Source organism: Lithobates pipiens, unplaced genomic scaffold, assembly GCF_037356315.1.
Source record: "Lithobates pipiens isolate NorthernLeopardFrog02 unplaced genomic scaffold, aLitPip1_a1.2 Scaffold_18, whole genome shotgun sequence".
Taxonomy (NCBI): Eukaryota; Metazoa; Chordata; class Amphibia; order Anura; family Ranidae; genus Lithobates; species Lithobates pipiens.
This window is the reverse complement of record NW_027507758.1, coordinates 179,225,519-179,234,912: the sequence shown is the minus strand read 5'-3', so window position 1 is coordinate 179,234,912 and position 9,394 is coordinate 179,225,519. Positions and strand designations below refer to the sequence as shown.

At 42.5% G+C, this 9,394-nt stretch overlaps 1 non-coding gene and 1 pseudogene across 1 annotated transcript; both read left to right on the top strand.

Moving 5' to 3' along the window:
* The first annotated feature begins 7,663 nt into the window (after positions 1 to 7,663).
* LOC143990965 (5S ribosomal RNA) lies at positions 7,664 to 7,782 on the top strand. Its single transcript, XR_013277455.1, has one exon. It is a non-coding gene; the product is annotated as a 5S ribosomal RNA (ribosomal RNA).
* A 107-nt stretch (positions 7,783 to 7,889) lies between these two features.
* LOC143990448 (5S ribosomal RNA) lies at positions 7,890 to 8,008 on the top strand (annotated as a pseudogene).
* Positions 8,009 to 9,394: the final 1,386 nt, after the last annotated feature.

Here is a 9,394-nt window from a genome sequence, read left to right as displayed (position 1 = left end):
TCCAATAGTGGGATCCAGAGTCTCGAGACCATCTTGTCAAGATAACCCCTTCCATGCAGGAGAGCTTCCCCTGGTGGCTGCAGTGTAAAAATCTCCTCAATTGCCATTCCATAGCACCTGTCTCCTGGATCATGGTGACAACAGATGCCAGTAACAGAGGTTGGGGTGCTCTCTGTCTGACAAAAGTAGCCCAAGGCAAATGGGATTTCCTATCCAAAGGTGTAGTCTATAATTTTCAGAAGCTCGGAGCTGCCTTCCGTGCTCTACAAGCATTTCTCCACTTGACTTCAGGAGCCTCAGTTCTCTTAAGGCTAGACAATACGACTGCAGTGTCATATATCAAGAGACAGGGGGCACCCACAGTCTCTCCTTACTGAAGGAAGTAAGTACGATCATGTCCTGGGCCTAGGCGAACTTGTCAAATCCGACAGCTGTTTATCTTCCCGGAATTCAAAATGTCCAGGCAGACTTCATTTCAAGGGTCTCCCTGGACAACAACGAATGGTCTCTCCACACCGAAGTTTTCAACTGGGTCCTGTCTCTGGGAATAATGCTGGAGGTAGATCTGTTTGCATCCCCTTGCAACTTCAAACTGAGGAAATATTACATGAGATGTCATTGTCCCCAGGCCTTTGGAGTGGATGCCCTGACGGACCAGTGGAGATTCCACAGGGCTTATGCCTTTCCCCCAGTTCCGGTCATTCTCTGGTTTCTATTAAGGCTCAGGTGGGAAGAAGCCAAAGTAGTGGCAATTGTCCCGTATTGGCCCAATGGGCCATGGTTTCCACTCCTGATAGAGCTCAGTTACCGGGATCCAGTTCCTCTCCCTTTCAGACCAGATCTCCTGCTGCAGGGAACGTCTCTTCACCCATGCCCATCCCATCTACATCTGATGGCTTGGTGGTTGAGAGGGGAAGGCTGGAAGCACTAGAATGTCCAAGTACAGCGATTGCTACATTGCTAAATGCCAGAAGAGCGGGCACCAACAGAGTTTACCAAAGAACTTGGTCAAAGTTTGCAGATTATGTCTCCACCACTGATGGTTCCTGTAATGATCCAAAGATAAAGGATATTTAGAGTTTCCTACAAACAGGCCTGGATCGGTCCTTATCGTGAGCTTGTTACGGGTTCAGGCTTCCGCAATCTCTGCCTTCACAGGTGTATCCTAGGCTAGGCACCCTCTTACTAGACAGTTTTTCAAAGGAGGAATGAGGCTCAGACCTCAAAGAAAGCTAAGATTTTCCAAGTGGGATCCTCCTCTTGTCATGGATTTTTTTTCAAGAAGAGAATGTCAACATGTGAACCAATTATCTATTAAAAACCCTACCCTAAAAGCTGTTTTCCTGGTAGCCATAATAAAAGGGTCTCCGAGATTAGTTCTCTAGGATTCAAGGAGCCAATCCTTACTTTCTTTCCTAATTTCCATGTTAGGATCAAATCCTAAAGTAGCATCTGTATTCCACGATCATCTTGAGATTGTTCTTCGAACTTTTCAGTCAACTGAAACCTCTAATATTCATCGTCTTAATGTTGGAGAAGTTTTAAGGCAATATTTGGAAGTCACAGCTCCTTTTCGGTAGTCAGATCATTTATTCATTTACTTCCATGGAAAAAAAAAAAGAGGATTGCGTGCTTCCTCCAGAACCATCACAGCTTTGATTGTTCAGGCCACCCAAGGGGCTTATAAGGCTAAGGGTCTGGCTCCTCTGAGGGCAGTGACTGCTCACTGTACCAGGAGTGTTTCTACTTTGTGGGTAGCTTCCCCTCATGTATCCCCGGAAGTGATTTGTAAAGCGGCCTCATGGTCGTCGATTAACACATTTATGACACACTATTGCGTAGAGCCAGCTTCTTTATCTCCAGTTAATTTTGGTTTGCATGTCTGTATAGAATTTTTGTAAAATCTGTTTAGAATTTTTTGCACTTTTATTGTAGCACTCTTCATATATCTTTTGGTCTTGTATATTTCTTAGTTTTGTTTGATCTATGCACATTTTATTTATTTGCAGTATTCAGCAATTTCTTGGTTTATATGAGCTCTTATATGCGTTTTATGCACGTTTTTTGCAGTATTTAGCATTTTTCTGTTTTGTATGAGATTTATGGTAACACTGTTCACATTATATGGTCACTAATTTACACTTTTTTGTAAGTTGTGCCCAACAACTTTCTTCATATTTTTTACCGCTGCACTTTTTTATACACATTTATTTATACCTTATATCTGGTTTATAGTGTTCAGCTGCTGTATGCTGTTTTTTTTACCAAGCAAGTCTTATCTGTTCTTTAACCAGAAATTTCCCACCCAGGTGTGTATGGCTAGTTATTTCCCATACGTAAGCTGCCATGGAGTCTGTCAGGAAAACGGAAAATTTATATCAAATACTTATTGTAATTTTCCTTTCCTGATGGACTCCATAGCAGCAGGAGTTCCCTCCCATTTTGCTGGAGTAGACTAAGTTACGGAACACGGTCTCTGTCTAGATGCAAAGATTTATGGGAGTGGGGTCCTATGAGTTATGAGAGGTGGGATTAACCCATACATAGGCTGCCATGGAGTCCATCAGGAAAGGAAAATTGCCGTAAGTATTTGATATACATTTTCCGTTATACCACATTACGTACACTTTCAAAATTTTAAATGTGTGCAAAAATAAGTGACTCTACTAATCAAAACAGGTCCCAAATATACTGTATCATTTTCTTCTATTTTCCAAAAAGAACTATTTTGCTTGTGGAGCAGGATTTGTAAGGAAGGGTTTGCGTTTTCATTTTTTTTCCTTTCTTTTCCTGTCACAATAACTTATATATTATATTATATTATGTTTGTAAAATAAGCGGTATACAGCTTTCTCTTCTCTGCTAACGAGCTCAGAAAGTTTGGAGCTTAACATTAAGGAGAGTATCCCAATGAAAGCAATAGTATTCAATATACTTCTGTATATTGGAAAGAAAGGAAAGTGCCTGGAGCTGCTCCAAACATGCCCCACAGCACTAAAAAGTGAAGGACTATCTCAGTGCCCAAGGATTAAACCAATTTAAAAGAAATGTTACAATTTATTAAAGAATAGACATGGTTAAAAACTGTTGGTACAAAAGTACATACAATGTGCACTCAAATTCATGCACAGTAATGAAGGCAGATAATAGACAAATAAAGCCCAATCTTGTGCAGTATATCCACAGTCTCTGATCATCTCATGCAGAATATCCAGTCTCTGATCATCTCATGCAGAATATCCACAGTCTCTTATAATCTTCTGCAGTATATCCGCAGTCTCTGATAATCTCGTGCAGTATGTCCGCAGTCTCTGATAATCTCGTGCAGTATGTCCGCAGTCTCTGGTAATCTTGTGCAGTATGTCCGCAGTCTCTGATAATCTCATGCAGTATGTCCACAGTCTCTGATAATCTCATGCAGTTTATCCACAGTCTCTGGTAATCTTGTGCAGTATGTCCGCAGTCTCTGGTAATCTTGTGCAGTATGTCCGCAGTCTCTGGTAATCTTGTGCAGTATGTCCGCAGTCTCTGATAATCTTGTGCAGTATGTCCGCAATCTCTGGTAATCTTGTGCAGTATATCCGCAGTCTCTGGTAATCTTGTGCAGTATATCCGCAGCCTCTGGTAATCTTGTGCAGTATGTCCGCAGTCTGGTAATCTTGTGCAGTATGTCCGCAGTCTCTGGTAATCTTGTGCAGTATGTCCGCAGTCTCTGGTAATCTTGTGCAGTATGTCCGCAGTCTCTGATAATCTTGTGCAGTATGTCCGCAATCTCTGGTAATCTTGTGCAGTATATCCGCAGTCTCTGGTAATCTTGTGCAGTATATCCGCAGCCTCTGGTAATCTTGTGCAGTATGTCCGCAGTCTCTGGTAATCTTGTGCAGTATATCCGCAGTCTCTGGTAATCTTGTGCAGTATGTCCGCAGTCTGGTAATCTTGTGCAGTATGTCCGCAGTCTGGTAATCTCGTGCAGTATGTCCACAGTCTCTGGTAATCTCCTGCAGTATGTCTCCACTCTCTGACCCTCTCCTGTAGTATGTGTATTAATGTGCCGCTTTACTTGCTCAATTAATTTTTAGTTAGAGAAAGGGTTTGCCTTTGCAATTTTGTTTGTTGATGCACTTTAATTAATATAATAAAAAAATAATAATTCGAATCGTAAATCGAGTTTTTTTTCCCAAGTATTTTTTTGGGGGGGGGGATCGCCCAGCCCTACTAGATCCTCTACATGTTTTTCAGTTTCCCGCTTCTTGGGGAGGAGTCAGTCAAAAATATCTACAAGCGTAAATTCAATATCATAATTATGCAATTATAAACAAATGTCAATAGTTAATATATTTAAGTATGTCAAACACTTAGGATACAACACATAGTAGATTAATATTGGAGAATCTATAGAGTCATATATTGCTTACCAATGACAGCCCTGGAAGCGCCACGCAGTACCAAAAGAGGCACCCAAAAGAAGCGTAATCCCCTCCGGGCGGACACAGGAGACACTATGAGCACAAAAACTATAGTTGAAAAACACAATAAAGTAACAATGGGTCTGTCTTATTATCTGTGGACACTAAAAGGGATGGTACAAAAGGAGGGGGGGGGAGGAGAGGGATGGGAAGGGGGGAATAGGGGAAAGAGGAAAAGGGAAAAAAAAAGAAGGAGGAAAGGCAGAGGGAGGGGGGAAGAAAAGGGGGGGATCTATACCTACCTTCATGTACAGCATATTTCTGTATAGTATATATTCTGATTAGCTTAATGTCCCATTTTTTTTTCATGTAGGATCCGTATGACTATTATATGTGATCCCTGTGTGAGATTTTGTGATTGAGGATTAATCTATATGTATTTTTTACTTGTTGTATTGTAAGGATGCTGTAACGTTACTGCAATGTGTTATGCCTTGCAACTACCGTTCAACATCCAAACCTTTGTTGTAAATTCCTGGTATTATGTTTACCTTCTTTCGCCTTTGTACAATCCCTGGGTGAGCCTGCAATGTGAGGCTTATTATTTCCCCCTTGGTGGGCATGCATCTCTCCAGGATGGGGGAGAGCCCCCATTTTGGCTGGTGGAGGCTCTCCCCTCCTACCTTGAGGAACAGCTCTCAGCCACCTCCTCTCCTGGTCACACATGTGTGCTGCATCGTCCGTGCAAGCGCAGTGTAGATAGACGGACCCAGCAAAGCCAGATGCCGGTGCCACTGGCGTGGGCTGGGTTGGAGACACTTATAGGTGCATACAGCAGCCCTCACTCAGACGACTGCATCTGGGGGCAAGTCTGGCAGAGTGGCTGGCTGTGGTAAGTTTGCTATTAAATACATCCAAACTGTGATGTATGCTAGCGTCACCCTCCACTATGGTGGTGGTTGGTGGCTGTGTACTCAGTAATGTGTATATTTGTCAGCCAACGCTTTGGACTTTTTGTCCTCAGCTGTCATGTCTCCAATCCTTATGTACTTTCATCTATCTGTTACAGCAGACTGATTGCTAACTGCGACTGACCTATCTGGAGTATTCCCAGTACTGCTGTCGCTACGCTGCAACAGCCTATCTCCTATTTTTTGGACATACTGCCATCCCCTGCCCACACATTGCCCCCAGCATCTATTTAGGATACATGTGATTGATAAGGTGGGTCAGTGTTTTCTGATTTGGACATGTGTGTTGTTATGTCTATGGTGTATGGTTACTTTCCCTGTTTTATTTCTCTATTTTTTTTTTTCTTCCTCCCATTCTCTAGTCCTTTCCCCTCCTTCTATGTCATCTTCCCCTTCCCCCTTTTCTCCCCTTCTTCCACTACCTTTTCTTTTCATGTAGAAGATCTCATCAGGATACACATCTCAGCTCCCCTTCATTGGGGTTTATTTGTCTATTATCTGCCTTCATTACTGTGCATGGTTTTGAGTGCACATTATATGTACTTTTGTAACAATTGTTTTTAACCATGTCTGTTCTTTAATAAATTGTAAAATGTATTTTAAACTGGTTTAATCCTTGGGTACCGAGATGGGCGAACTTAAAAGTAATGACTCAATTTTTTTAATATAATAAAGTATTTAGGATGCAAGTCTATCCCCTTATCACGCTGGCCCAAATTTTCTTTGCAAGGGTGGCTCCTTAACTTGTAGGGTAGTGACAAAGCCACCATTATGTGGGAAGAGGACAACAACCCTATGTGAGTGCTGACATGCACAGGCAGCTCAAAAAGGTTCTAAACAGACAATATGCCTCTGGCTGTGTGACTTACGTGATATGTAATCCCAAATAGGGTGCACTGAGTGCACCTTCCATGGCCCAAAGTGCGGGGAAGTGGAACACAGGACTCAGAGGATGAGGCTGCAACAATAATACAATTTCAATATTTGTTGTTCTGTGCAAGATTAATTTGCTAAAAAATGCTTTAGTACTACTTCAACTTGGTAGATGCTTGCTTATGACTATTTCCAAACTTCCAGAGAATCCAGAAATGTTCTTTTATTCTAATAAAATGGAGAGTGTTGCCACCCAAGTTGCAGCTTGAGCACCTTGATTTCCTTATTGATCAAACTGCCTTTGAGACAAATCCCCCACTTCCATAGCCCCCCAGTTCTATGATAATTCAACTGCTTCTAGTTCTCCTTATTTTAAAATTGTCAAAATGAGCATAATAACAGTAAGATTTTAGGACAGCAGTCTGTCAATAGACAATCCCCTGACAAAAATCAGATGCTCGGTTGCCCAACAATCGTACCGTGTGTACAAGGCTTTAGGCTTTCCACCCCAATCTAACTGGCTTAGCAACATGCGTGCATAGCTCACTTAAAAAATCCAAAGGATTTTTCCCTAAACATGCAATGTATTATCAGATAGGGAAACCTGGAAGAATGCTTATATGCGCATTTAGAGATTTACGTAACCCAATTTTGTTTTTTAGAGATTGCTAATCTCCAACCCCACAAAAGTCATCATAATGATCAGATAGTTTAAAGCTCCATATACACTATTAGATTGTCTGCAGATTTTTGTCTTCAGATTTACCAAAACCATGTAGTGCAAGGGCCTGCCTGATTGCATACAAATTGAAACTCTAAAGCCTTGTACACATGGTTCAATTGTTGGACGACCAAGTGTCTGATTTGTGTCAAAAGTGCGTGTGTAGGATTTCACTAGCATACTAACTACCCGCAAATTGTCTTTTGACAAACACGAACGTAGTGATGTACTATGAGAGTATAAAGAGGAAGTTAATTTCTCAAGTGCCACCCTTTGGGCTCCTTCTGCTAATTTCATGTTAATAGAAGTTTGGTTAACATTGATTCACGATTTTCAGATCGTATAAAACAAATGCCTTTTAAAATACATTTGGCCCGACCCTGCTTAGCTTCCGAGATCAGACGAGATTGGGCGCATTCAGGGTGATGTAGCCGTAGGCAATTTTCATGGCCACTCTTAACCCTCTTGACAAGCACCACGATGGTCACCTCGGCAAACAAACAGGTCGTCAATGCCAACAACATATTTTAAAAAAAGCCTATGGCACCTGGTATTCCGCCTGGGAATACCAGGTGCTGTAGGCTTTTTTTGAATATGTTGTTAGCGTAGACGACCTGTTTTATTTTTCTGCTTGTTTGCCGAAGTGACCATCTTGGCATTTGTCAAGAGGGTTGAGATTGGCCAGTAAGCTTGCCTATGGCCACATCACCCTGAATGCGCCCGATCTCGTCTGATCTCGGATGCTATGCAGGGTTGGGCCTGGTTAGTACCTGGATGGGAGACCGCGTGGGAAAACCAGGTGCCGTAGGCATTTTTTAATATGTTGTTGGCATCAACGACCTGTTTTATTTTTCTTCTTGTTTGCTGAGGTGACCATCTTGGCGTTTATCAAGAGGTTTGAGAGTGACCAGCAAGATCGACTATGGCCACATCACCCTGAATGCGTCCGATCGTGTCTGATCTCGGATGCTAAGCAAGGTTGTGCCTGGTTAGTACCTGGATGGGAGACCGCCTGGGAATACCAGGTGCCGTAGGTTTTTTTTTAATATGTTGTTGGCGTCGACGACCTGTTTTATTTTTCTGCTTGTTTTCCGAGGTGACCATCTTGGCGTTTATCAAGAGGTTTGAGAGTGACCAGCAAGATCGACTATGGCCATATCACCCTGAATGCGCCCGATCTCGACTGGTCTCGGATGCTAAGCAGGGTCGGGCCTGGTTAGTACCTGGATAATATACAGCCACTGCTCCCAACATATGGCTTAACTACATCAGTATCACCAGCAAAGCAGCTTCATTATTATACCATTAAAGAAGATGAGAATGCGTGCTGCATTTTGACATTTTCATCAATTGCCGCGTCACAAATGTTAATTATTATTATTTTTTTCCTCAAAAAAGTTTTTATTCTTACATAACATAAACAGATACACGTCATAGTACATGGGTAGACAAAAGCAGCTTCCATGACTTTGTGGTGCATTGATAGAGTATACATACAGTTATACGCGACTGATTAGGCAAGAACAAATAGAATACAGAATGTACTGAGCCTAAGTAGTCAGTAAACAGAGAAAACTAGTATATGTACTACCAACAGTTACATAGTCTTAAGAGGCTTTGGGTCAGTAGCAGTAAGTGTATAGTAAGCAATGATCATGGGGACCACCCTCAGCAGGTCCTCTCATGGTCTGGAAGGGGACAAGGGACTTGCCCACAGGAGTATTAAGGAGTAAAAACATTAAATGCCTCCCAGTATCTTTGTTACACGGAGGTGGGGGGCCTCGGTGTTGGGTAGTGTGCCAATGGGATAGGGTATACTTATGAGGGGTATAAAGAAGGAGTAAAGAAAAGGTGAAGGTGGAGGGGGGGGGATACAGAGGGGAAGGGAGGGCCAAGAGGGGCCAAACTAGGGCCATGGGGGGGGGGGGTTGGTGAAGAATCAGGGGGGGAATTGAGGGGACACAAATGTTAATTTTAAATTACAAACAGTAGTTTATAAGACCGAACTCTTCCGGCTCGTTCCTTGATTCCTATCATGCATGTTTGTACGTTTTATAGTGACTTTTGTGTAACGATTTCTGTACTGACCATCAGAAAATCAGACGTTGAGTTCACATCCAACAAAAATTTTATAGTCTGCACATCCAGCTTTTGTCTGACGAAAAAGTGAATGGTTTTCCAGGGCTTTTTTTTCAGCGGGAACGTGGGGGAACGCAGTTCCGGCACCTCTTGGACTGACTTTATGTAATGGCAAGGGGTGCTGGGGTGTGCTGCACGGTGTTGATGCTCACTGCTGGGGATCTATTTTTGCAAGGGGAGTCTATTGTTGCTGGGGAGGTATATTGTTGCTGGTGGGGGACCTATTGTTGCTGGGGGGGTCTTATGTTGCTGGGGAGTCAGTTGTTGCTGAAAGAGAACTACTG